General features: G+C 36.7%; 1 protein-coding gene across 1 annotated transcript in view; it reads right to left on the bottom strand.

Annotated features, from left to right (window-relative positions):
• SORCS2 (sortilin related VPS10 domain containing receptor 2) overlaps nt 1-26454 on the bottom strand; it is a 529534-nt gene that overhangs the window by 145367 nt on the left and 357713 nt on the right. The gene's annotated exons all lie outside the window — the stretch shown is intronic.

Here is a 26454-nt window from a genome sequence, read left to right as displayed (position 1 = left end):
GACCTGGGGGTTCTGATTGAGAGTGGCTGAACATGAGCCAGGTGTGCCCAGGTGGTCGAGAAGGCCAATGGCACCTGGCCTGGATCAGGACTAGGGTGGCCAGCAGGACCAGGGCAGTGATCATCAGTCTCTTCCCCCCAGGTAACAAGGGACAGAACAAGAGGACATGGCCTCAAAATACACCAGGGAAGGTTTAGATCAGATATTAGGAAAAGCTTCTTCACTGAAAGGGTTATCAAGCATTGGAACAGGTTGCCCAGGGAAGTGGGGGAATCACTGTCCCTGAAAGTGCTTGAACATGTAGATGTGGTGCTTAGGGACATGGTTTAGTGGTAGGTCTATAGCTAGATAAAAGTAGGTTTTATAGATGATTTTAGAGATCTTTTCCAACCCTAATGATTCTATAAGTATATGATTCTAGGTCTCTTACTCTTCACTAACCATAAGTAACTGCCTCTACCCCAAAGTGGTTTGAGTATGACTTGATAACTTGGTGAATTCTAGTGGTCAAAAGCTGTTAGCTGTCTTCCTCCAAAAAAAAGTAGAGACAATTCTATCACATTTCATTAGGCTTTTTTTTTTTTTTTTCTTAAATACACAGCATGAAAATGGTAGGGAATCCTCCTCCCCTTCTCTTGATGTCTTTATTGAGTGGATGTCACTTAATTTCATTCATTGGATAGCTTTTTCTCTTAGATACAAGCATTTTCTTATGAAATTTCCTTTATGTCTGTTATCTCCAGGGATATTCTGCTCTTACCATTCACTTAATATCACTTTTCTTAATCTTTATAAATGAAAAAAAATGCTCCCAGTGGTGTGAAAAGCATTAGATTGGGTTGACAGTAAAGACTGGTGTTCAAAACCGTTCACATATTAGCAGGTGACTAATAAATCACAGCAGTATTACAATAGTATGCAGGAGAAATATCCCTGCTTTGGGTGATCAATATGAAGAAACACAAATGAATAGCAGAAAATGACCAAAATTTGATGGATTGACAGGCCTATTGTAAAATAATGAAAGAAAAAGGAAAGTTAAGCCCAGAGGAAGAGATCAGGTCCAACATCTAGGGGTGAGAGTGACAGCCACGCTATTACACGATCAAGTCTTAACATTATTGTTCGCTCAGAAAAGATCCAGAAGAAGATACTTCTAAAAGTGGTAATTCAGACAAATTTTCAGCCACCTATTTAAGCCAGAGTTAGTAAAATCTGAGAAAAAAACATATGAAGAGTAAGAGAGAATCCATCATTAGAACTAGAAAACTGAAACTGAAAACACAATCAGTTCAGTCAGTTCTAAAGAACTGGACACAAAGTTTGGGAAAATGTCCAGTAGTGGTGACACAGACGGCTTCAAATGACTGTAACAAAGATTATGTTCCAACTGCTTATTCAGTTTCAGATTCAAAACATAGGACAATGTAGCCAGATGTAACTGCCATGATATCAAGAAAAGTTTATGATTTTCAAGTTCTCTATTTTTCCACATCTACTGGAGGAGGTTTTCATTCTGCTAACAATGTCATTTTTTGGTCTAACTTTGCCAATTTAATTATAATAAGAATTCGAGACATCAATATTAACTTATTTTTCCCAGAGCTTTATTTATTACTTGGGGAATCACTGATTCACAGATTTTTAATGGAAAGGATCATCACAACTCCTAGCCTGGAATCAGCACAGTTAGGACTACATGATACCACTTAGTATTCACAAGTTCAGCTAGTATTTGTCTACAGTATTTTTCTCATTATAGAATAAATCAATAGTTTCAAACCTCAAGAGGTACCTCAAGAGGTGAATGTCACAGCCCATTAAAATTTGCATGCAATATGAAGTTTAAATTGCCTGGCTGAGCATTTCTGGAAAAATACCTCCTCTTACCATATACATAAATTGTAGTCATGCTACAGTCACATGATATCTTAGTATTTCTTTTGAAAAACAAATGTACTACTTAAAATTCTTTGAAATATATATATGCAAAACTCCTCCAAACATGCAGCTTTCAGTAAAAGAGTCACCTAATTTGTCACAATTTGGATTTCTTTACTATGCTGCAGAAGGATCCAGCCCTGCATGAACTCATGAGCTGCAAGGTTAACCACAGGTAATTGAAAGCTGTCATCTAAATGACAAATCCATTAAATACTACTGGAGATTACTGGTAATTTTTACTCATTTGAGAGGACTATCTCTACAGTTAAAGAAAAAATGCTGGCATTCAGTCTAGGTACCTCTCTTATCTGATTGTCTTAGTCAAATGAAACAACGATATGAAAATCTCTCCTGGATGTGAAGCAAAGAAAAATTAATTGATTTGGTTTGAGAAGGGCATATTGGGTACAACCCTTAACTGCTGGCATTAAATAAGGTTTTAGAGCACTGCTATTTGTTGAGAAGCCATCACCAGGATGGATAACTGCATCTGTGAATGAGGCACATGCTTAGAAATCCCAATAACAACTCACGGAATCCACTTGAAAATACAGTGGAGAGTATTAACCTGACAGGAGGTTGAAGCACTTCATCCTCAATCGTCTTCTTAACTGGCATTGGCCTTTCCAAGCACACACATGGCACATCTCTAGCACCTTTCCTCCTCTCTGCAGCTCCCACAGCCTCAGAGCTGCAGCTGTCACACACCCACTGCCCAGTTTCCCATTCAGTTCTTATTTTCCTGATAAATGATTTGGCTACACTCAGGTTCTGACTCTTCCTGCTGTTCCCATCTGTATTCTCTCACCTTCTCTCACCCTTCTTCTCTTATCAAATGCCCAGAAGAAAATCTATCAACAGCCAAGTATAAAAATATCCCTCCTGCATAGTGATACATTTTTCCATTCTTCTAATCCATCTGTAAAAATGGTTGATGTTCAATATGATATGTCTTGAATTCAGCTAAATATATAAGGGTTAATATCAGGATATTAACCTATCATCATGGATCCAGGCTCCAAGAAATCAAATCACATAGCATTCAAATTCCTGTAAATCTTTTACAAATATAATGTCATAGAAGCTGTGTTATTCTCATGCCCATAAGGAATTGTAACTCCTTTGACTTCTCTCCAACACACTCCTTCTAATTGAAGCTGGACCTTCTGCCAGTAGGAAAGAGTTGTTAAGAGAGGAGAGGAAATAAAATACCTGTCAATATGTCTGAAAGAAGAAAATATTAATATAAGCCATAAGCACTCTGGCATTTTTGAGTACATGCCACAAAAGGATCATTTAACACACTGGTCTCAGAGAACTGCCTTTTAAAACTTACTTCTTCATTTTTAAAAGGAACAAGATAAAGTAAAAAATTCTTCAATTGAAGAGATTGATTCCCACAGTAACATTGCTCATGTAAGGCAAAGTCATGATAAGGATTATCAGATTTTGTCCACTCTGCAGAAAAAGATTCTTAATGATCTTATGAAGAATCTAACTAAGCTACATTCAGTGAATTTTTGTATTTAATCACAACACATCAAGTATTCAGAACTGAATTTTGCATGTTTATTAAAAAGTATTAAAGAAGAGAGGAAAATCTACATTGAGAAAAATTTTATAAAATTCTGATAAGACTATGGATGTATATTTCTAAATACTACTGCCAGTTAAAAAAATACATTTTTCTCAAGTAAAAAGCCACCAAAATAATATTTTCCCTAGAATTTAATTTATACAATAAGACTTCTAGAAGACTTTCTCTTATTTATCCTGAGAACACTGACAACAAGAATGGATAGAGAAGTCCTCTAAAATACCAACATGTAAACACACACAGAGCCAGATGAAAAAGCAGCACATCCTATCAGAAATCCATCATGTATGTACAAAATATAGTGAGGATTTGAGTGTCAAATCTCACAGTGGTGGACTTCATCAAAGAAAGAATTGTGTCTTCTTTGAATACTGGACCAGGATTTTCTTCAAAGCTTTCTGTGAAATTGACTTCTAACAAATCACCTTTAATCTTTAAAGTCACAAGAAAAAGGTGCAATTCTAGAGATGTTATAGCTGCAAGAGTGAATTCTTTAACTAACTTGTGGTGGTGCACTAACTGACCATTTTTATTAATACAATTGAATTTTAACACAACTTCCACTAAACCTAAGCCATTATGAGATCTAAGGATTCCAGGTTTCTCATTACAAGGAGGATATCTCAAAGCTTTGCCTTGAAACAATGCACTGAATGAGATCTGCTACAGCAACTGCACTTGTTCTCCACTGAAATCTGATGTCACTGTAATGAGACTGATAATACCTTGTTACCACAGAGGAAAGTCTGTGATAAGATAAAGGGATTTCCCTGTAGCATAGCATGAATTTGTCAGAACAAAGAAAGATCATCCCTGCTTATCCTGTAGTACACAAATTTAGTGAAATTTGCATTATAAATATGATTGCAAAGTATCATAGTAGATGACATTCTCCTTCAGAGATTGTTCATAGCTATTTATTGGTCCTTCACTCCATATGGAGATCAAAGTCAAGCTGAACTGCTCAGAAGTTTGTTACAACCAGAAATACAGTCATGTATTAAATAATTTTATATTTATTTAAACACATAGTACTCAACCCTGACTTTACTAAGATGCCAAAACACCTGCTTCCAATGGACTTTTAGAAGTGCAACTTCTTTCAGGTCTGTAAATAATCTGACTGACATATAAACAGAAACATTAATGAGTTTTCATGAACATAGTAAAACTTAGTGTGATACTGTGTTAGAGTGATTCTATAAATGGGACAAATTAGCCTGGAGGAGAGAAGGCTTAGGAGAGTTTATCAGTGGAGTGCAAAGATGATGGAAGATACTTACAGTGGTGCCCAGTGACATAACCAGAGGCAGTGAGTACACAGTGAGACACAGGAGGTTTCCTCTGAACATCAGGAAATACCTTTTTGCTGAGTGTGACCAAGAGCTCTCACCTTGCTTTTTGAGCAACAAAAGTTTGTATTTGCCAAAGTCTCAGTGTATTTATCCTAGACTAATTCCAGTACCTTGAAATGTCACCACTGGAGGATACTGCAGGAGAGGCTCAACTACATACTACAGATCCAATCAAAATCAGGAAGTCAGTGAAGCAGCACCCATTCAGCTCTTTCTTGCCTTTGAGTCACTTCTGAACATCCTGGGTTGTACCAGCAATTCCTTCATAGCTTATGATACACACAGCACTAGCTAAGCTGGTGACAAATTGAATTTTGAAGTAAGTATGCATTTAGAAGATAAGAAATGTGAGAAGTTCTTTCTGGGTTTTAAAATTCTGTTTTGGATTAGAAGAAAAAAACCCGAGAGTTTGGTTTTATACTAATATTTAAGTAGGCTAATAGCAAATATTCTGGCTAATACTGAAATTAGTGAGGTTTTCCTACTGAGATGCCTTCTTTTTTTATTCATTGCTTTAAGCTGTTTTACAAATATGCTGAAACTACAGCCTTGAATGGCTTTAACAACATAGGAGCTATTGATTTTTGCACCCAGTTCCAAGAGATGATGAATGTCCTTTTTCCACTTCAGGAGAAGAGAGATGGCAGCTTTTCCATCTGTTGAGACTGAGAACCTTTTTCACTGAAAAACAGCTGGGTCTTTTTTCCTCCTAAGGGAGGAAAACCAGAAGAATTTGGCCATGTAGATGTTCTTTAATAGACAGTGCTTACATTGAGAGTCTACAGCAAAATGGGCTGCTTTCTATGGAGGGCTTGTTTGTGTCCCAGGCACCAGAGCCAAGGGAGATGGCAGCATTATTTGCTGAATGTTGCTGTTACTGCAAGATAAATACAGCAATTCTTCTTTTTATCTGTGAAGTGCCTTTCAGATAAACAGTCTGACCTGAAGTAAAGTCCTTTGCTGTTTAAAAACAAAATCAGAAAAGATCTGTTTTCCCAACAAAAGCAAGACAAAGCAGAGATGGCTTTGGACCTGATGTTTAAGACCAGCATCTGATGCCATCCCAACCAGGGTTACATTAGCGGAGGGGGGGGGAGGGGGGAACAAAAAAAAATTAAAAGGAAGTTCAAGAAAAATGCCACTGAAGAAATTATGTGACATGGAAACAAGACAATACTAAGGCTGAAATTTGCAGGACCTTTGCTGTCAGGTTCTGCAAAATCAAAGTCAGTAACAAGCCCTGGCCCAGAAGAAGGAGCCCAGCAGGGCCATTAGGACAGGGTTAGGACTGACCTACAACTCTCCAGTGGAAGTGTTCTTTTCTGAGCTGCTGAGTACTGAAGCAGCATTTTAGGAGGATAATAATCTGTATGAAAATTTGTTCTCTATTTCACCTTTGATAGGCTACAATGTAGAAATGCTTTTGCTCATAAGAATGAGAGACCCAGGGACTAAGTTTGCTCCTCTTCCAAGTTCAATGCATATTACATCCTCAATGCATACATTACATCCTCATATTTTCATATACCAGTAATATACAACAACTGTTCAAATACAAACATGTTGTTTCCAAGAATCCAACATAAAGATAATAGATGTTACTAAATGCATCATATGCATTTATTACCTGAGGTCAAAGAGCTCTCCCTGCTCCCTCTGCACTCTGCATTTCCCCAACACCAAGTACAGACACTTGTTCTTGAAACCTCAGAGAGTGGAAGCCTCACTTTACCTCTAGGCTGCCTGTTTCAAGGCTTCACCCTCCTTATTGTTAGAAGTTTTTTTCTGATGTATAACCTAAATCTTCCCTGCTGCAATTCAAGCCTTTTTCCCACTGATGTCCCTGTAAAAGACCAGGAAAGCATTCTCTATCTCTTTGCAACAGCCTTTTATATATTTGAAAGCTGTATCATAACATCGTAGTCCTACCTTCTCTGTATCAAATATATCTATATATATAATCCAATTCCTTCAACCTTTTCTTAGGGTTTTGTTTTTCTTAACAGATTTCTGAGGGCTCTTGGATTTTTGCTGAGCTCTCCTAAATTGGCCCATATCCTTTTGACCTTAGGAGAATCAAGGACTAAAGAATTCCTTCTGATGTTTAACACAATATTCCTGTGTTCCTGTCACACACTCCAGATGGTGTTTGACACCACTGACAAGAGATTGTTTACCTAAGTTCAAGTTAAAATTGACTATTAGCACACAATTTTTCTTGTATGGCTGATTCCTAAGGAATCATTACCTACCCTCTGCTTGCACAGTTAATTATTCTGTTCTAAATATAGAAGCTTAAATCTGTCCTTTCTACACAGCTAAGCTTATTTTACTTTTCCCATAGTGTTTCAGTAACGGAATGGCTAAAATGATTTTATATTCACAGGATTCAGACTTTGTCTTCTAAACACCCTTGTATGTTTTATAATGGTTTTGTCATGACCTGAAGACTGAATAAGCAGTCTCTGTCCTTCATTCAAAGTATTTAATGAAAATATAGAATATCAACTGGGCTCCTAAAAAGTCCCATTTGATATATCTGTCTGTTCTGACAGATTTTCTAATGCGTTAGTATATAGACACCTACAGCTTCTCTCCTATCTATCAAAACTGTTAAGCTGTCAGAATAGAGAAGCGACTTTACTTTTTTATTTTCTTGATTAACCTTGGTTTCTTGATTACAGTTATTATGCATAATTATAATCTTCCAGTTTCTTACAATAAAATTATTTATTTCTTCCAATGTTTTTCTAAAAAATTAGTTAAATTGCCAAGATTGTTCCTCCTTCCCTTCTTTTACAGATGGCATTATGTTTGCCCTTTTCAACTAGGTTTTGCTTAAAAACTATCATGCCACTGAAGGCCAACCAGTTTGAAAACAAACTGGAGTATTTCTTGCCTATATGCCTACGAATCCTCAGTTTGGTAGGGGTTCTCAAAGTGTGAGTAACATTTACCACCAGCATAAAGACCTGCACAAAATGCAGCAGTGGCAGAATAGTAGTCTGAAGTCCAATGTTTTCCTCTGCCTGGAAGGATTCAAACCCATGTCTCCTATCCAAGCAGCTGTAGATGTGAAATTACCTCTTGGGAGGGCACAGAAGGGAGGAACAGGGTTTATGAAGCCTTGTGGCCCTTCTTAAAACAGCACTCCTGTATTTTATAGCAAACAGTCTTTGCTTAGTACAGAAGCTGAGCCATAAGGATCCACATCAGCCCTCTGTATCCTTCCTTTCTCACTTCTGGTGCTTCAGAGGGCACAAGGGCACAGTTTCAGCAGGACAGGAGAGTCAGAGTCCATCATGCTGATGATAGCACTGAACCAGTCTCTTTCACCTCCTAAGCAAATATTCCACTAACACAGGACATTAATATCTTCAGAAGTCCCCTCCAAACTACAGCTGAAAGACTACTGCCATCTTCCTAGAGTGTATCTAATAAGATTCCACACATTATGTGGTCTGTCCTAATTGCTATAATTGACAATATTTAAATCATCAATCATTATGCACAGATATTCTAAAAGTCAATTCTAATATTTAGCAAATCCCTCTAGAACAGTATTTTCTGTTTCATCCCAGTGTATTGAATTTATTTACATCAGCAAAACTGAATTCACCTCACTAGAAAAACACTGATTGAGGCCGTGCACTTAGAAGTACTGACATAGTCTGAGTGCCTGAAAATATCACTGCAAGAATGCTTACTTACTCCTTAGATTCACTGTTAGAAAAACACTATATTTATTTCATAATACATAAAAATACCTATTTCAATGCACCCATACATACAAAGCAGTGATCACATTCAGAAAGCATAGCCTGAGAAGTAGTTAAATGTCAAAAAAAGCACATAATCCCTCTCCCCAACAAAAATATCTTTTATTGGTATCTTTCGATCATACTTTTAATTTGCTTCCCAACAGGGACAAAAAACCCACTACATTTAGCATATCACAAATTTCTGATCATCATAATCATCCTCTATGCTGGATTGCTTTAAATGTTAAAAGAAAAAACAAACAAATAAACAACTAACCAACCAAACAAAAAAAACCCAAACAAACAAAAAACACTACAACCAAAACTAGAAGATTACACTTATCAAAACAAAAATATATGGAAGCTATTCATTATTCCTTACTTTAGGATCAACAGAAATAGTACAGGTAGAGCAAGGAAAATAGGCAACATAAACATAGAAATGTACTGTAGCTAAGCTAGAAAATAATAGAAACTACTTTATTATAAGGTACAAAGCTTAGAAAAGATGCTTGCAAAAGACATGATCATTATTATTATTATAGATCCATATAACATGGGAATGCCTGTGGGTGTTCCTCTTATACATGTGGGATTTAGCAGCAAAGGAAATGAATATAAATAAAGCAGTAAGAAACCTCTCCAGACTTTGGTTTAGCCCTGCATGGCCTCCTTTGTCATTCCAGCTGATCAATTGGTTTTTAGTGTTAGCAAGAGCTTATCTTGCTAACATTGCATGTTTCCCAGCTTATTTAAACTGTAAACCCTTGAAGCAAAAAGCTGACAAGTTTTCTGGAAGTAACCACAACATGAATAAATAGCTACACAATTTATAAGTCCAGGACAATTATATGTTCTTTAGGCTATTTCATCCATTCCTCGTGGAAGTTTATTCTAAAAACTTTAACTCCAATTCAACAAAAATAAAGTTTCCTCTTAAATCAATGGATTAGGCTGAGAACAGCTCCAAAATACAACCAAAATGAACAATAGCATGTTCAGAACATGTCCTGTTCTGAAACTCAGGCACAGAGCAACACCTCTGATCACAGAAAAAGGCCTAAAACTAAGAAAAACATTGTCTCCATAATTTAATGGAAGAAGAAATGACCACATCTGTTTTACAGAAAAGAGAGATGGCTACACTGCAGTTCCCCTAAAATGCTGAAGTTTGTTTAAAATGCTTAAGTTATGTCAGGTTCACCCCCCTTTCATTAATAACACACAGTTATTTGCAGGGAAATAAGAGATCTTCGGAATAGAAAAGCAGATAAATCCTTGTATATGGATAGCCTGATTCTGTGGGGCACACTCAGTGCTCCAGGTGTAAGGCTTGCAGTGACCCCAGCCAACTCATGGGAACTGGGAGCACAGCTGGAGTCAAGCTGGTGCCTCGATGCTGTGCCAGAGAAACCTTAGTGCCCCACAAATGCCATTCAAATTAATTGTGTACAAGCAGAACCAATGGCAGCTCTTCCCTTAAGTTTTATACCCACTTGTCTCCTAACATACTAAAACTCATCAGAGCCTAAAATTCAAAGCAAACTGATTTTTCTGTAAGTTTTAAGCAAACACTGGCAAGACTTCCAGCAACTTCATATCGAAACAGAACTTCATCTGCACAAAAAGATTCAAGAGAAGCCTTCCACTCAAGGACTTTATGTTCTCCTCTCAGAAAGGAGAAACAACAGACTATGTGCAAGAGGTTACAGAGCCACAACTCCAACTTCCATTGAATGGAGAAAGTCTCTGACTTCAGGCAGGGGCAGTAACCCACTGAAGAACAACTAAATGCCTCTGGTACAAGTGTCGAGTACTTGTGAGCAGATAGAACTCAGTGACAGATTTCCTGAATTTAGCATAGAAGTACCTTTCTTTCAAAAGGATACTTTACATTCCTATAGTCTTGACCTCCTTCTCCTTGGACAGAACATCTGAGCCTTTTCCATTCCATCCACAGGTACCAGACTATCTTCTCCCAAATGGTATAACTGGTATCAATATAACTAAATATTGGCAAACCATTTTCTTTCAAGTTTACCCAGTTCTGCTTGGAAGACAACAGTCCAAAAGCTTGCCCAACTCTTTGCAGCTTTATGATCAGTGCAACAAAACATTGATCAACTGCCAATATATTTGCCTCCTTTGTAAGTCTTGGAAAGCACAGAGAAGCCTAAGGGTGTAGTTTACCAAGGTAGCTTTTCAAGTTCTAATTGGAATTCCTGTTTCCATACTCGGACCATGTCAGTTCTGCAACTCAGATCTTTGAAGCATCAGTGCAAAAGCTATCACCAAGACTCATCAAGCAGTTAAAGAGTGAATTGAGTAGGACACAAACATTTTGACAGGTAGATAAGTAGGTGAAATGTCCAATTTTTCTGATTTCTGCTAGGAAATTAGAACACATGGTATAATATCCCAGCTTCTCTAGCAACAGAATTTCCACACTGTCCAAGAAGTGCATCAAATGGGAAAAAAATGTATCATCTACAGTCTGACTAACCAGAAATTTTCCTTTCTTCTTATTATGAATAATGTTGAAAACACTACAATAAATTCAAATGTCAGAATCTATTAAAAACTCCTTGCTAGAAGAGGTTTGATTTTCAGGGGAAAGAAATCCATACAGATCTGACTTATTAATGGTTTATTAAAAATTAATTCATGCCAAGAGCACATTAAATGTTCATCTTATTAGAGAAAATATAATGATTTCAATGAAGATAAAATAAGAACTAGATGTTAAAACTTATTAATGGGATTAATCTTAAAAATGTATTGTCTAGAAACACCACAATGGAAATGCTAACATGATAACTAAACTCTTAAAAATTTTCTCCACAGCTATTTTAAAGTTAAACAAATTTTGAAAGCATTTATTTTTCTGACACTTGATCACTTAAGACCAATAATTTTGATACGATACAAATAAATTGTTTGGCAAGCCTTTGCTTAACCCCACAGTGCTCCTACCCCAAATACAATTTCTCTAGTGAAGTTAACACTATGGTATTAAGGGAACAGGGATTTAAGTTCCAGTCCTGTATTTCTTTTGTGAATGTAAATAAATGATTTTCTTAAACTAATAGTAGCTTTCTAAAAGAGGGTTTAAGGAAAAGATTTTGTAAAATGTAAGGCTCTCAAGTAAAATTAACATGCATATAGGGATGTATGTCAAGGTAGTGTATTAGGACATATATAGAGATGTTAAAACACTTCTGTCAGAAGCAATATAGGGTATAAAAACAAAGTAACCAACAGCCTTTTAACAACAATATTCAAATACAATGCTAAACTAATATTACCAAGAACATTTCTTTTCTCATTGTTACACAGAGGTAAAAATTGCCTCATCACTGAATTTTTATTCTGATAAATTCAAGTATTCCCACTTAAATGATAAAATATCAGTCAGTACAAGAAAAATATTCTGGTTGGGTAGAGCAGTTGCAATGCTGAAATACAAGTTTTAGGCAGCTGTGATATTAAATAGCTCTAAAGTTTCATATAAAAATCTGCAGTCTTCTGAAACAAATATTGCATCCCTTTTCATTTGCATAGACTCTTTCACCCAACACATTAGATGGAAATGTCACACCTCAGGGGATAAAATGGATGCAGAAAATTTTCAATTGCAATCATCAAGAAAAATAGCAAATACCATGCTTTGTACTCAGCCACAATTTCTTTTAAACTTGAGCAAAACTGAGGCATTCCCACTCATTGCAACATCATTACATTTTCCAGGTACCTCTCCCTGTTTAATCACATTATAAGCTTTTTTCCTGATCTTCTGCTTCACTATTTTCCAAGTGCTTACTGTACTCCTCAGGTTGGTGTCATCTACAGATTTAATAAGCACATTCTTGACACAAAGGCTTTTTTTTTGACAGTGAAATATTAATAACATTCCCCTATTATAGCTTTTTCAACAGTTTTTTATCCAACTACAATAATTTCTTCTGTTGAAGTCAAAATATGACGCCTACTGCCTGTCCTTTACCCACAAGGCCTGTTATTCTACACAAGATGAACATTAAATTGGTTTGACATATTTTGTTCTTGGCAAATGTATGTTTACCATCCTTTATCTCCTTTATTTTTCTAGGTGCTTACAGGTACCTTGAGTGACTTCTTCCAGTATTTTTCCAGTAACTGAAGTAAAGCATGTAAAAACCCTCACTGAATAGCTGAAGTCCTGAGTAGAATGGATATATCAGATATTAATTTAAAATAAATAACATTTTTAAATGCTTAGTTGATTCAAATTTTATGCAGCCTAAAATACCTAGGCTTCCTAATACCTGAATATTTTCTTCTTAGAAATACAGTTGTGACATTCACCCACCAAGAGTTGGGTGAAAATTAACTTATTCAAATATTTCACTTATTTAAGCATAATAAAAACATAACACTCAAAAACCTACCCAATGTTCAGTGACACAGGTTTCAGCACGCAGTAGGCAATCATTTTTGAATTCATTAATGGATTGATTTTACTGAGTTTCATATTATTGCAATTTTTACAAAACTCAGTGTTTGAAATCCTAGTACAAAGACCAGGGAGAGCACGTGTATTCTCTGCCTACAGCAGACCCAACAGCTGTTATCACACCATGGCTTTGAACAGAGGTAAGAAGTAGCTCAGGTGGTGCTTTGCATCAGCTGTAACCACTTAAGAGAGAGACAGTGCTCACCTTGCTTTATTTAAAAGATCTCCTAATGGGATGTGCTAAACTGATGTCAGCAGAATTTTGTTACTATAAAATGAGGCATGTCACTTCCACATTACTTAAAAACAAAGGAAAACACCCAAAATACCCATTCCTTACATATTTAAGAAACAAAACTAGGGACATCACAAGAAGGAACAGACAGTTTTGAATTTCCTACCTTAGGAAATTCCTTCCTTGCTCAGCAAGCCCTGACTGCCTGCTTGACAGAGAATGTTAAACATACTCTACTGCAATTTACTGCAAGGCACCTTATACTATATTGACCAAAATCCTGCTGCAATTTCTTTTCCTATTACAATCCCATCACATCTTCAGGTGAAGAAAATAATTCTGGAGAACCTGCTCAATTCGACTGACCCTGAAAATTTTAACATTTTTAAATGGCATATCTGCTTTTTCACACCTAGCATTTCCCTTAGTCTTCAGTGTCTACACTGTGAGGAAAAAAGACCATGCAAGTACAACCTTTCTGTTCACTCGAGTAATATTTTTATATATGCAAATATCTGGCTTACTTTCTGTTGACCATGACTTATGTATTGAATTGATATGTAACGTGCTTAAGTCACACAGTTTACTACAGACTTACAACTGCAAATAAAAGCTGATAGGTGACTGTCTTCAGCATAAAACCAGGCAAAGGAGATTATATTTTTAGCAGAAATATCCCTATTCTCAATTAAAGTGTGTTTTCCAGGCTAAGTGCTTTAAGAAGATGCATTTCCTTTTCACAGCACAAGGATTTGATGCTGTGATGGGTATATTAATACCAAGCTGCCAGAAGTGCTTAGTAATCTCCTGTGGGTGCAATCAGCCCTGCTCACACTGCCTTCACCCAAAACAGGAAGGAGGAGTGAAAAGAGTTTTACCCATTATCCTACAGAGTAGGAGAGAGCAAAGCTTTAACAGAGCCAAAGACCTGAAGGGGTCTGGGATGTGTCAGGACCCTGCCTAATCCAGCAAAGGCTGTGACATAAGGCAATTCAGAGACAGAGGCTGTAACATACACTTGTTTTTCTGACAACCAAAATCTCTGTATCCTCATCTAAAAAGAAATAATTTAAAATACCAGCATCAAAAGATGAACCAAAGAACTACCTAGGAAGCTCCAAAGTTAACAAGGAGAAACCTACAGCATGAGAAGAGAGTTGTCTATAAATTCCTGCCATATTCTGAAGCTAAGGCATCTGAGTAAGGGCTCTGTGGCTCCCTCCACTTGAGGTCCAGGTGCCAGAGACAGGACTTGTACTAAAAGCCATGTCCAATTGTGGGTGACAAGAACCACTTACACTGTGCCCTTTAGGTTAACACATATAGCCAGGAATGGAAGAGATGGGGTCAGAATTTTTCCTTGGGTAGAAGAAAACACTACCTGTCAGGTACTTCAGAGAGGCAAGTCTTCTTCCATCTAATTCCAGGTGCTTTCCTAAATTTGGAGAGAATTCGCTGCATATCTCTCCAGGTTGAGAGAGAATAGATGGGTGTTAGATGGGCAAATTATCTGCAAATATGTTTGATGAACTGTTGCAGACAGGTAAAAGATGCTATAAAAGAAAGGTTTTGTGGATTTCTTCTCTCTTGGGGTTCCTGCAGGTCAGGGTGACCCCAAGAGAGATTCGAAAAGAGTCTTTGCTTCCTTAGCCCAAACATCGACAAAGAAGTCTTGGAATGCTTCCAGTTGCTTTTTCAAGGTTGTTTATTATTTCTTATCTACAATATTTTCTCTCTGACCTGCTGAGATCTCAGCAAGGCAGCCATGGCATTCTCCTCTGCCCTGTTGGGCAGTGTTTACCTTTTATATCAAAAGTTACATATAGTATGTTTTCAATTTATTACCAATACCTAACATTTATGTTGGACAGTGTGTTCCTACCTTAAACCAATAGAAAAGTGTCACTATCACAGCAAGACATGGAGGACAAGAAGAACAAGAAGAAGGTCAGGACATGCCCAAATCCCTCCATCTTGTACCCTGAACCCCTTATTTTAAAATCCCAAAATTCTACTTTTCCACCCTGTGTTAGTTCAAATACCACAATACTAAAACCCTTGTGACTTCTAATTCCTCATCCAGAGTTGGCAGTTTTCCACAGGCTAAAATCGAAGCCACAGGTGTTTTTGACTTCATGCCAGGGTCTCCAAGACCCCTGCCAGGGTCTTGAGAGAGCCAGGGCAGCCAGAGGGATTCCTGGACTCCAACAAGGTCTTATAAAATATGGATTAGGCCCTGCTATTTCAGCTAAGATAGCAATAACTTGCAAGTTCCCAGGCAAAGCAATCTTGGGAGTGAAAGTTCATTAACACAACAAACTATTTGTAGGTGAAAAACAAGGGCACCTGTAATAAAAAGGGATCTGTGTCATAAGAATCAGAACAAAAAGTCTGTAAACTAACTAAAAATATGGAGTTTGATAGATATGCAAAATACCGTGTACTGACCAATGAACTAAGCGTGAATATATTGTCAGCCAATAAGATCTGACACAGTGATAATCCTATAAAATGTGACCTATGCAGTAAAGATTCGGCTTTTTTGCATGAAGAAAATGGAGTCTTGGCTGACTTATTACAACAGTGAACAACTGCTTCTCTCTTTCCATTCATTATTGAGGTGAGATCCTGAACACCTCAGGGCATTTCAATTAAGCATCTAGAATTTACTGGGAGGAGTACAAGTCAGAGTGCCTGTCCACAGCCTACAGGAGAGTCTGGTGAAGATGTGTTTCATGGATGCATATTAGAGCAGAGTATTTGCAGGCAGAGTGAGCTGTTCTGTGGCCACATGCTCAGAGTATTCAGTGGGAAGTGGGAGAAACTGGGTTATTCACCCTGCTTAGTTTATGCATTGTACATTTTACAGCCACCCAATGAAAACAGAAAATGCCCAGAGCAGGGCTCTGAAGTCAGGCCTGAGTCCCCTGACATTTGGCCATGGAGCAGTTTGCAGGGGAGACACCACATTCCTATTACACATTTGTGACTGAGGTGCATGCAGGAGAACAGAGTGGAAGAATTACACTGCAGCCCTTGCCTTTTATTAAAGGATAACCAAAAAACCCTCTCCACACACAAAACCTGGATCGCACTTTGTATTGCAATCAGACAAACATTTCATTTGTGGAACACCATGTGTCCAAGGAAAAACCAGAAAACTATTAAATAAATGTACTCATCTCATAGCTGCAAATGTTAAATTATCTTTTTTCTTGAAATTGCTACACAAAGTGCCACAGATCATCCTCATCTGTTTCCAGCTGTGATCTAATGCTTTAGAGGGATGCTTAAAACCTCATGCACCTGGAGATTAGGAGATTTCTATAACTCCAGCTGATCAGCTTGCAAAACCAAAGCCTAACATTTTACATAATTTGTACTTTATATTTAAAGTGTGCACGATGGTTTCACATTCAATAAATTTTATTGTGCTCATTTTCACATTAAAAATATTCTTCATGTTATTTTCAGATTACTTATTATGGATTAAGCCTTTCTAAGGGGTGGAAAGGGTGAATCTTGCAAAACAAGCTTGGTTTTTCTGCTATCCTGAAGGATTGCCCCCACCCCTTGTGTCTATTTAATAGGTTAAGTTTCTTTACTGAGACTAGAGAGTACCATAACAACATTAATGACTTTTAAGAGAAATAATCAAATGGCTTGCAAATAAATAAAATTAAATTTTAAAAAGTGGAGTGGAGGGGGGAAAAAAAGCTATTTTTTACTGAGGTACTTATACTCTTTATCCTTGTTTTTAATGCAAGATTGGTGAAATACTACCTTATGGAAGCTGATGGCAAAACTCCCTTGCTCCTTTGGTGAGAAATATATTAGAAGATAGGCAATAGAAGGGAGAAAAAAAGCTGCATTTTCTAAGCCTGGTGCCTGCTACTGGAATGTTGTGGTGGAATGAGGTTATGCAGAAAGAAACAGGGATGTGTTAGAGTTAAATGCAACGCTCAGAAAACACAAAAGAAACTGGAATGTTAATGAACCAGAGAGCACAGTTAGAATGCAGAATTAATTTGTAGTCAAGACAAGTGAAGCCTGAAATTTGCTATTGGATTCTGCTACTTGTTGTCTGAAGCCTGTGTTAGGTTCTGAGGCTTGCTTTTTCCTCATTCTACTGGGATTTAGCACTTAAGAATAAGCAAAATTTAAGTATATGAGTCACACTAATGACCCAAGAGTAGAAGGCTTTAAAAGTCCTGTTTCTTGGCCAGCTGAGGTCAATTATACTCTTAATCCTTTTGTAATAAATAAATAAACAAACAGAAAGGTAAGACAATCCTTTAACTTGAAAAAACAGAGGGTGGACATGATGGATGACAAGAAGTTCCACATAGTTCCAAGCAAGAAAAACACGTGTACAGCTCTTCACAAAACTGCAATTTTGGCCCCATTTTGCAGGAATAGCATAGTGGAGGATTCAAGAGTACCTGTCTCATTTTTGCAGTGGTACTGCTGGACTGCTTGCCCATGCTAATTTATTTACCTCTTCTTAGCAGCACCAGCATCTTATCTATTATCAGCACTAATTGCCCTTTTCACCACTCTGGGCTCACTCATAGATGCTTCCACAAAGGTAGTGACATTCTGAATTAAAAGATACACACGGGCTTCTGCAGGGACATGTGGCCCTTGGAAGTATCAATAAGTATTTTATACTACTGCCACCTTATTTTGCAACTTAATAGATGTTCTCTGACACTTCTCTAATAAATTCTGTGCTCTTCCAGCACCCTGAATGCATGGGGGTAGGTCCCCTCCTCATGGAACTTGTTTGCAGTTCCTGAGCATGATGACGAACTGCCCTCAAGCCCCGTTACCACACACCTCCTGAAGGTTATTCTCTCTTCTCTCTTCTCCTCTTTTCTCTTCTCTCCACATGGCACATCCCTGCAGCTCCTTTACAGGACCGGCAGCTGATATGTAAACCAAGCACTGCTTTGCTGCCTCATGTTCAGCTGCTTTTGCTGCAGCCCTACAACCCATGCCAGGTTCCTCCAGGTATGCAGATCCATTTCTTTTGTGACCATGTCTTCAAGCAGACAGTTCTTCTCTTCTGTCTCACCCACTGTGTGTGTGCCCAGTGTGCTGGCCATGCTCTGACATCCTTGCTGAGCTTGTGCAGTAAGACCCTGAAGATCATCATCTAGTAACCTTAGCTTTTCATCTCCATTCCCAATAATTTCAGCTCACAGTGTAAATGTTTGCTGTCAAATATGATTCATATTTAAATTAATGGAATGCCCAAAAGAAAAACATGGCCATTACTTTTTATGAGTTGCCCATGTTGAGTGGTACTTGATAATACAGCTCATTTGGACAACTCATTCCTACTGATTTGCAACAACAGGAAGGCAAATAAGCTAAAAAAATGGGGAACTAACCACAGTGTGGAGAACTGAGCTGACATTCAGACATAAGAAAATGATCTGGCAAAGAAAACCCCTTAACAGATTATTCAGGACTACAGGTGCTCTTAATTTCACTAATAGGTCCTGTTTTATATTCTTAGCAGAGAACCATGTAACAATTACTAGGTGAAGAGGAGAAGCTAAGAATAGAAACAGGATAATTTAAGATCATTTTTCATAATGATTTCTTCCATATTTTAATATGTTTTCAAAAATAATTGTAAAAAAAATCTTGGCAACAACCTCTTTCAACTAAATATTTAATGCATATTGCTTTCAGAACAAAAGAGAAATAATGGGAAACTTAAGTTCTGCACTGGGCCTCCTTTATCTGTAAACTTTTATTGAATCTCCATGTTTGCAAACAATAAATAATAATAATAAAACCAAGCATTTTTATAGTTGTTTTCATCCATAAACTCCAAGGTACTCTTTAGTACGCTTGTCTAACTATAGCCAATAATTTTCCCCTGTTGACTGGTGTGGAATGCTCAGTGCAAGTGTAGTCCATTAAAAGGGAAATGAGGAGAAAGATTGTCTTGTGGTTAGTGCCTGTGACTGGGAGTAATAATTCTTCAGTTTTATTTCCAGCTCAGACATTTACTCACACAATGACCCTGGTCAAGTCACTAGCATGAAGAAAGAAAAAGAGAACAAAGTTTGTACCTTTGATTTAACCACCAATATGAAGTTTGATTTTCCTAACTGCCAACTGTCTGGAAATTCTCTTTGTGTAAAAACCCTGTCCTAATCCCTTGTTCCAGTAGTTGACCCATCTGAAATTCAAGTTAACTGGTTTAACTTGAATCAATTTCAAATCGATCTCATTGATTTGTTATAAATCTCAACTGTATACATGCTTAGCCTAACTAAACTCTCACTTAAGTAACAAGCTTATTTAATAAAATATCTATCTTATTAAATAAAATTTCAAGTCAACAATTTTAGAGCTTCTGGATTAGAAAATGGCATTGGTTTATCCTGGTTCACATTCAGCTTTCCTCTAAGGAACCTTTCTATCCTGGACCTGCATTTTGTAGGCACTGTTATGTCATGACTCTCCTCTCACATGATTCAATTCTGTTCAATATATTACATTGTCAAACCATTATTGTAGATTCCTTTTTCCTACCTTTAGCTCAACTTTTACCAATCTATCACTGCTGAGAAATCTGTTCCCAATTCCAACTAGCCAACCTTTTGCAAATGTCTTTGGGGAAAAAACCCAACAAACCATCACACTCAGAAAATATTCTAACCAGTAACACTGGTCTGACAAGATTAGTCTTGATTAATTTACTCTTATGACAACAGTGAAAACTTGACAACAATTTGTGGGTTTTTGATCAAACTGTGAACTACTGGTTTTCTCAATACAAGGAAAACCAAAGCAAACCCATATGCTAATAAGTGATGTTGCTGCAAACCTTTTCTATGGATCACTAATGAAAGCCAATAGACTATCAATGGCACCTTATTGAAATTATCTCTCACTCTCTCAAATATAGTAGAGGGCCTCATTTGTGTTTAACACATTTAAAAGGGAATTCTCACTAGTGAGTGTATACATTTTAGAATCAAACTGATTCTAAATATCAATATCACATAGATTCTACATAGCCACAAATAGAACATTCTTGATGTTCATATTTTACAAAAATTAAGTCACATTTATAAATGTTTTAACACAGTGTCTGCATCAATGTGCTACAGTAGGAGTAAAATTTCATGTGCTGATTAGTGAGTACTGGTATACACCCTGATTTGAGAAAGAAATTACCAACTTGTGTTTTTATTTCAGATCTTTTCACTATCCTCAGATTATCTATATAACAAAGTAATTTGTTTGTTAATTGGCATGGCACTATCCCCAGTAAAATCAATGGTTTTACTTCATTAATTAACCAGCAGAGCCTTCTAACATTTAATTTCTTCAATGGAAATTCTTGAGAGTTTAGTTTGTCATACTGCAGAAAGAAAATAAATTATACAAAAACATACGAATTGAAGTATTTCATGATGCACTTTTCTGCCAACAGCATAAAGAAACTTTCCTTAAAACTACCAGCAGCAGAGAAACACCAGTTCTAAAGAGAGAATACAACTGAACATTCAACTACTCAGTACAGGGGTCAAGAGGGAATGAATATCTGGAATTATGTTAAATGGAGAAAAAGAATTTACTTCTACCTCTCCATTTTCATGGGTGAAAATTTGCCATTTTTTTGTAAATTCCTGAATCAAAATAAAATGGGAAAACTATGAATAGGCTGTGGAAGATTAGAAGAAATTTTGTAAACAGAAAAGAGGAGAAATAGCAGGGGACAGAAAATAGTCAGAAAGGTATGAGCACCAAACAGGAGAAGCAGCAGTAGTAGGGACAGATGAGAGGAGAGAGGCTTGAGATAAAAGAAAAACTGTACAGAATTCTGTTCCACAGACTCAAAAGCCTTCATAATCTGTTCACTGAGCAGCTTTATGAAGGGAAGCAAAGTAGCATATAAATAATTGAACATCTTTGTGAATAAAAAAAATTGAAAATAAACCCATCTGTTAGGTTTTCCACAGAAAAAACACAAGCTTATAACATCACAAAAGCATGTTGACAAGAACTTCACCAGGAAGAAAAGCATTGCTTTATAATACTTAGTATTCATAAAATCACAGATTAGTTCAGCCTTTCTGATATATACATAAAACAGTTTCAAAAATAATAACTATCATCAGATTTTCTATCTTTGTTGAGAACAGGTGAATGCTTTTCACTGAATTTGAGCCCTCTCCATCTTGTTGGTTTGATCCCGAACACAGCAACATTTTATGTGCTTTGTAAGAAAGAGGGGGAAAGATCAAAGGAAATATCTGAAACATTAGGAGTAACACTGGGCAATGAGAATAAAAATTAAGTTCAGTGCTTGTAGCTAGGTTTAACAACAACATAGGCACAAAGGGTACATACATTTTTTTAAATGGCACAAAAAAGCCAAGAGGGTGGCTCAGGTCTGTATTATGTTACTACTGTGTTATTTTTAGTACTGTCATCACACAAAACCTATAGTAGTTATATTTCATTTGTATTTTTTTATATGTTGCACACTACTCAGATGGGGACTGGGTCTTTTCCTGTAGCTTCTGTAAAGTTGAAATACTTCATATGGTACCATAGGAATTTAAAATTCTAATACAAGTGAATGTGTGAGTCTTGGTTCCTGACCTAGCAGGCATTCTTTCCTAAGCATTTCCAGTGGTTTGCATGCACCTGTGGACTGTAAATGAAAACAATTTAAAATAAAAATCCCCAAAATTATACATTTATTGCCGGTTTTAGCTCTTGTAGTCAGATTTATGAAGATACAGAAAGCACTCAAATACAAATATGTGCTTAAAATGAGCCCCAGCAGTGCCCACAATCATTTAGCTAAACTTTGGTTTTAATCACCAAGTTGTTTAAACATTTATGCAAATTCTACAAGAAGGCTGCCTGCTTCCTTTGGCCCCTTAACTTCTTTATAAACCTTAATCAGAGTCTGCAGTTTTATTCACGTGACCTTAAAGCTTCATGAAATCTTAAACACATAAGAGATCTATGCAGAAGGGAGCCAGATCTTATTCCAGAATTTCTATTGAACTATTTATTTGATTCCCCATTAATACTATGATAAGGAAAGGAAAAAAAAAAAAGGGGGGGGGGGGGAGGAAATTGCTGCAGTTTGTCCCTACAACATTATCTCAGCTTTGTCCAAGATTGACAAGACACCTCATTATACAAGCCAGCATGTGTACAAACTGCATAGGGACACAGAGATGACATTTATAAGCTCTGTGTGAAATTTTCCATGCAAAGCCCAAGGGACAAGACTATGTTGTTTGCCATGGTTTGGAAAGAATTTAGATCATTTTTAAGCCAGTATTGGGTCATGTTGTATGGTAGATTACCTTTTCCTTTCTAATCTTGGTAGCATCTGGTTAATAAACAATTCAAATACACAGGGGATATGGTAGATCACTGAGGATATAGAAGTGTTCTAATTTATTTAGAGAAAGTTCTCTTAAGGTGAGAAAATGGTAATTACCCCTGCAACACAGAATCATCAGCATCTACGCTTGAGGAGCTGTAAAAAATCAGTCTAAAAACTGGTTCAACTTCAAGAGCCAAGACAGTCCCTACTGCATGGCTCACTGGAGTCCAGACCTAAATGGAGCAAGTGAAAGAAAGCAAACATACCTAAAAATGCAGCATTCCAGTTGTAACTGTTTGTCTACTTCCAAACAGCTGTTCCTCTGCCCCTTCCCTGTGCAACAGTAATGCCAAAGGCAGGGTGATTTAAAAGATTTCTGCTAGACTTATACCTGCTATGAGATATCCATTGCCACTTCACACTACCTTTTATTTATTTTCTTTTTATTTATTTTTTAATAAACTGCAATTTGGTAGTTAGATTGGAACAAATCTGATTTTACCCCAGCAATCTGGAAAGACAAAAAACCTCATTTCTCTCTAATATCGTGGCACAGAGGCAGACACCTTGAAAGGGCAACTTTTAGCAGTCATTTTAGACATTTATTTTAGAACAGGATGCATAATATTTATACTGCCAACAACAATCCAGAAATGTTCCAGCCTTTAATATCTGATACAGAGATTTCCAATGTTTGTGAACTATTAGTTCTAGAGACAGATGTTAAAGCTCTAATTGATATTAATATCAAGTTTACCTTTTTTTTTAACCTGAAGATATAACCATTTTTTTAACCTGAAGATATAGCCATTTTGTAGACATCCAGATGGCTGAAAATATTCTCAAAGGCCACACAATTAATTGCAGTATATGGTTCATAACAGAGAGCACAGTCACTTTATGTGTGCACAGCTAATTCTGAATGCCTTGAAACACCATCATATTGTCATTTAATGAACCTCTCTCCTAATGTTGCCAGTTTGTGATGTCTCCCTTTGGAAAGCAACAAAAAAAAAATTATCTGCCTTGGATATAAAGCCAAAGGTGGTAAAGGAAAGCTTTGGTCTTCTATTTCAAAGAGAGTAAACAATGATATTGAAATTTTCATTAATGCCACCATGAACATATCTATAATTATTTCTGCTGATTCTTGAGACCTAACTATTAAAGAAAGCAAAGGGTTTTTATGATACTTTCACTCCCAGGATTAATTATTTAAAAAAAATATTATTGATGTTATTTCTTATAGTAAATATAATGATAATATTTTTAATATTAAAAATATTATTGATGTTATTTTTTTTAAGGAAATTAATACAAATTTAGAGCTACAATCACTGGTACTCTACTGGTGGCAACAGAAATATGTTTCATTTTACCTTAAGTTCACATTAAAAGAGTCTTGCATTCTGTTTGCACCTCTTGGCACACTGGCCACTAAGAAGATACAGTAATATTCTGCTTTCTCATTGAATTTTCATTAATATCATTTATATTTTAAAATAGCATCAAAAAAGAAAATAAATAAATTTATTTTGTGTGCTCTGTAAGTCCAGTGGCTGGTAAACTGGACCAAAGGAACACTAAAACATACCCCTGAAGCAGGCAGATAGTATCCAGAAGCTTCAATACTAAGTGGCCCAAAAACCTTCTGAAAAACTCTGTGCCAGGGTTCAGTTCAGCAGCAATTAGTTACGAGCATTTGAAAAAAGAGAGGCAAATGCTCTGCTGGCTGTACAGACCAGCAGCCCTGCCCCAGGGCCTGCCAGTCACTGTGATGCAAAGAGGAGCACTAACAACTAAAGAGAAGCAGGCTACTCAGCATCTCCCAATTCTTAACATTTGCCACAGCACATTTTCCTCTCAGCACACCCAGGGCAAAGCACAGGTTATTACACGGGGTCGGTTTTTTATTTCACTTCAACCCAGCTTTCATTTATAAATATATGTCTCCTCCATCTTCATTCTGGAACATTTCTTCTGCTACAGAGGCAAGTTTCAAATATTTTATAGATTTATATACATACAGACACACTCACACACTGATTATAGATGACTTCTGATTGCCTGTTAGACAGAATTGATCCACTATTAATATGATTAATATGTGTCTACATTTTAGTACAGGAAAAACCTGGTCAAGTATCCTCATTAGTTAGAGAGCTTGGTTTCATACAGACTTGTAACCCTACCCTATAACACTTTCTCTCCTCCTTCATCTAAGCACACTTTCTCCTCAGAAACTGTAACATGAACAGCTGCAATGAACCTGGCTGTTTGTGCTCAATGCTTGCAAAACCAAGTTCAGTTTAAACAGGTATCCACTCTTTTTTCATCAGCTACAAAATAAATATCACATCTTACATAGCAATTATATTTAAATATCCATCACTTGGGATGTGAATGCAGAAACACTTAATTTTTTTTGCATTTTGATAAATTTTCATTCTTAATAATGACATAGGTTTAGTACTTAACAGTGGAGCAAAATAAACAAAAATACATTAAATGGATATGGATAAGAGAATATTATTATTATTACTATTATTATTATTATTACCTTAGAAAATATGCATCTGGTGGCAAGAAGGTTAAAAAACTTCAAGCAGAAATTCCCAATAAGTTTAACACATATGCATTATGGCCTGGAAAGACAAGGTTTGATTTTCAGGGAAGATAACCAGCATTACAACCCATGGAAGTCCTAAGAAACAAGACCTCTTCAGGACCCTTGCAAATCCAGGCTTTATTTGCTGTGCATCCACCTCACAAAAGAATTTAAGGAATTTAACTCAAGGCCCCAAATGACAGGTTTGCAATGCACAGAGTTAAAGAGCTATTGTGCTGGATGGATTTTCAATGGAAGGCACCATTATACCTTTTATCAACAGTATGAAAACATACAAGAAAGAAATATGCACAGAATTCCTGGAGAAACACCAGAAAAGCAGTTGGGAGGGGCTGTGACAAGGAGGAAACCAGAAAAATTTCAAGCAAAAAAAATCTGTACTACTATAACTTTTGTTCTACTTCTTCTGTTTTAAATTTAAGATTAAGAGAGTGTGCCAAGAAATACATATGGGCTCCGGTCCACAGTGCCCTGGAGAAGGTCACTAAATTTTGCCCGACTACAAGAAAATCCTCTTTGAGTTGGTTTAGGACAGCATAATTATATTGCTTATTCCAATGCCACAGTAAAAAAAATGCTAAAAAAAATGAACACACTTCATCAGTGAGTATCTTTACAAAGTCTCTGTTTTAAATCTGTTTTATTAAAAAAACATATAAGTGAATAGAAAGATCATTAATTAGAGGGAGTGGAGACAAAATTATTTTCAACAAATGGTTCCTAAGATGCTTGGGGGCACAGTTACCCATGGTGCACATATACAGTATCCAACACAGACTTTACAGGTGCTCTCCAGATTTTGCTGCAAGTCTGTGAAAAATAATAGTCCTCTCAAGGACATCCATTTTCCCAGGGTTTAACAAAATAAATCTAAAAGATGAATGGCCTTTTTTAAACCAGTCTCAAAATTACAGGGATTCACCAGTATGGCAGTCTCTTTGAAAGTAAGGGAAAGCAGCCATAAACAGTTTAATCTCCTGATTTGATGATGTTTTTATACCCTTCACATCAAAACAGAGCAGCTGGTATGCACTAATGAATTGGCCCATGGCTCCTAGC

Source organism: Vidua macroura, chromosome 4 (genome assembly GCF_024509145.1).
Source record: "Vidua macroura isolate BioBank_ID:100142 chromosome 4, ASM2450914v1, whole genome shotgun sequence".
NCBI classification, from domain to species: domain Eukaryota; kingdom Metazoa; phylum Chordata; class Aves; order Passeriformes; family Viduidae; genus Vidua; species Vidua macroura.
The sequence above is the reverse complement of the archived record's forward strand: the minus strand, read 5'-3'. Positions and strand labels throughout refer to the sequence as shown.